The sequence below is a fragment of the Haliotis rubra genome, unplaced genomic scaffold (assembly GCF_003918875.1).
Source record: "Haliotis rubra isolate DU_JTF1 unplaced genomic scaffold, ASM391887v1 Scf1685, whole genome shotgun sequence".
Lineage (NCBI taxonomy): Eukaryota > Metazoa > Mollusca > Gastropoda > Lepetellida > Haliotidae > Haliotis > Haliotis rubra.
Window position 1 is genome coordinate 7,947 of NW_025765653.1, and position 1,953 is coordinate 9,899.

The following is a 1,953-nucleotide window of genomic DNA, read 5'->3' on the forward strand; positions in this document are numbered from 1 at the left end:
TACATTTCCAAAATCTGTTGGAAGCGCACGTACAATCACAATCCCATCAAAAACTTCACATTAGAAAGCACAATTCTGTTAGCTACGTTCTTAGTACGTTCAATAAGACGATGTATATTTTCATGTTTTTTAAACAATGACATGATGCCATAAACGATTTGAGTAGTCGGGATTATTTTTATCAAAGCACTGCATCAATTACGCGCGTTCTGACTGGTTTGTCGTATTTTCGAACACAACAAACATCGATAGGGGGGGGACCAGTCTTCTTTGAGGTAACGGAAAGAGGCGAGTGGTGACGAATGTTTCATTGTGTGAGACATGTGCCAATGGGTGATCAGGGACGCACAACGTGACCTGGTGTATAGGGGATTCCCCTTGAATCTTGTTTTCCCGGTACAAAACACAGGTGAGACAGGTAGAATTTCAGCTGAGATCCTGCTGCAGTTAATAACATCAACTAAGTAAGTAATGTCATCATTTTACATCATCATATTCCCTGCATGTTATATCGTCTAGAGTTGCCCTAGGCCAACTAGGTGTTATAAAACACATGGGTGAATAGCATCTGCCCTCGTCTACAGAGATTAGATGGACGTCCTGATTCCATAAATTAACGATGATTACCCAAGTGTTTGTATCAGTATTTAGTATATTAGATTTGATTTCCTTTGGAATTGTGAGGTGCATTTCATAAGACTCAATAATGACGAAAGTTCTAAAGGGGGGTCTGTGCTGTGTCTATAAATAGTCTGTGAAATATTGACCTGTACAGCTTGTTCAGCTTGACCTGAGTTACTCTACATATGCCTGACTTGGGAGGTCAAATTGCACAAACGACTGGTCGAGTTAACTTCATTAAATAGGGAAGAAAAGAATGTGGCGTGCATACATGGATTCGTTACACTCCGAATCTTTTATAAAGAAGGTTAGGACACAGAGATGTCAAACGGCGACCTTGTTTCGGTTGTTCGGACATGTTGACAATCAACTGACAAAGGTGCACCCCTTGACAATAATAGTTCGAACCAGTTGTGACACGGTCGCGCAATGCATTAGTATTCACTTGATCAGGTCAAGCTGAACAAGCTGTACAAGGGGGATAACACACGCATCGATGTATATCCCAGAATATTGTGTCACAGGAACACACCTTTTATAGGCAACTATGGTTTCAGATGCATCTGTGTGCCTGTGTGTGTGCGTGTATGTGTGTGTATATAAATATTGCTCTTGCATATAATGGAAAGTTTCAATTATCCATAAAGTCTTCTACAGTTCTTCATGTTGTCAGCTGCCATGCTTCTGTCACCGACTTGTCTGAACCAGAATTTATTATATCCGGCTAATAATGATAACAACAGGAGCGATATAGCACCACAAACTCTAAAGCAGAGACGGGGAGTGTAATATTATGTCCTATAAATACATATACCTAGTGGTGAAGGTGTGTCTCATCTGGCAGAATGCCAGAGTTGGATTCACTACTTGAGTAGAGTTCCCTACGGTTTTAGAATCATACTCACCCACCCTTACAATTTAGTTGAACAAAGCATTGACTCGTGACATCAAGCAGAACATAAAACGCACACTGAGGAACATCTTGTGATTAAAAACATCTTTACACAAGTACATCTGACATATAATGACTTACATGTGTATGTACCCCTTTTCTCACAAATATGTCACTTTTTAAGATTATTAGATGGGGGTTGACATCTCAATATACCGGCTGAGAATCGGGGTATATCACTGTAAGTCCCTAAATAAAGAACATGGTAAAATAGACATATCTACTTATTATTTGGTGATGTTAGTCTGTACACTTGGGGTCAGGGGTATTCAGATAGCTCTATTATTAATACTCTGTTGTGGAGATATTCACCCTAACCCGGGACCAGTTAACTCAGATTTAAGTATTGTACATACTAATGTTTGTAGTCTTACTGATAA

General features: G+C 39.6%; 1 long non-coding RNA gene across 1 annotated transcript; it reads right to left on the reverse strand.

Annotated features, from left to right (window-relative positions):
• Positions 1-393: 393 nt before the first annotated feature.
• On the reverse strand, positions 394-1,567 carry LOC124272319. Its single transcript, XR_006897303.1, has 3 exons — positions 1,096-1,567; positions 805-810; positions 394-767 (listed from the first exon to the last, which is right to left on the reverse strand). It is a non-coding gene; the product is annotated as an uncharacterized LOC124272319 (long non-coding RNA).
• Between the last annotated feature and the right edge of the window lie 386 nt (positions 1,568-1,953).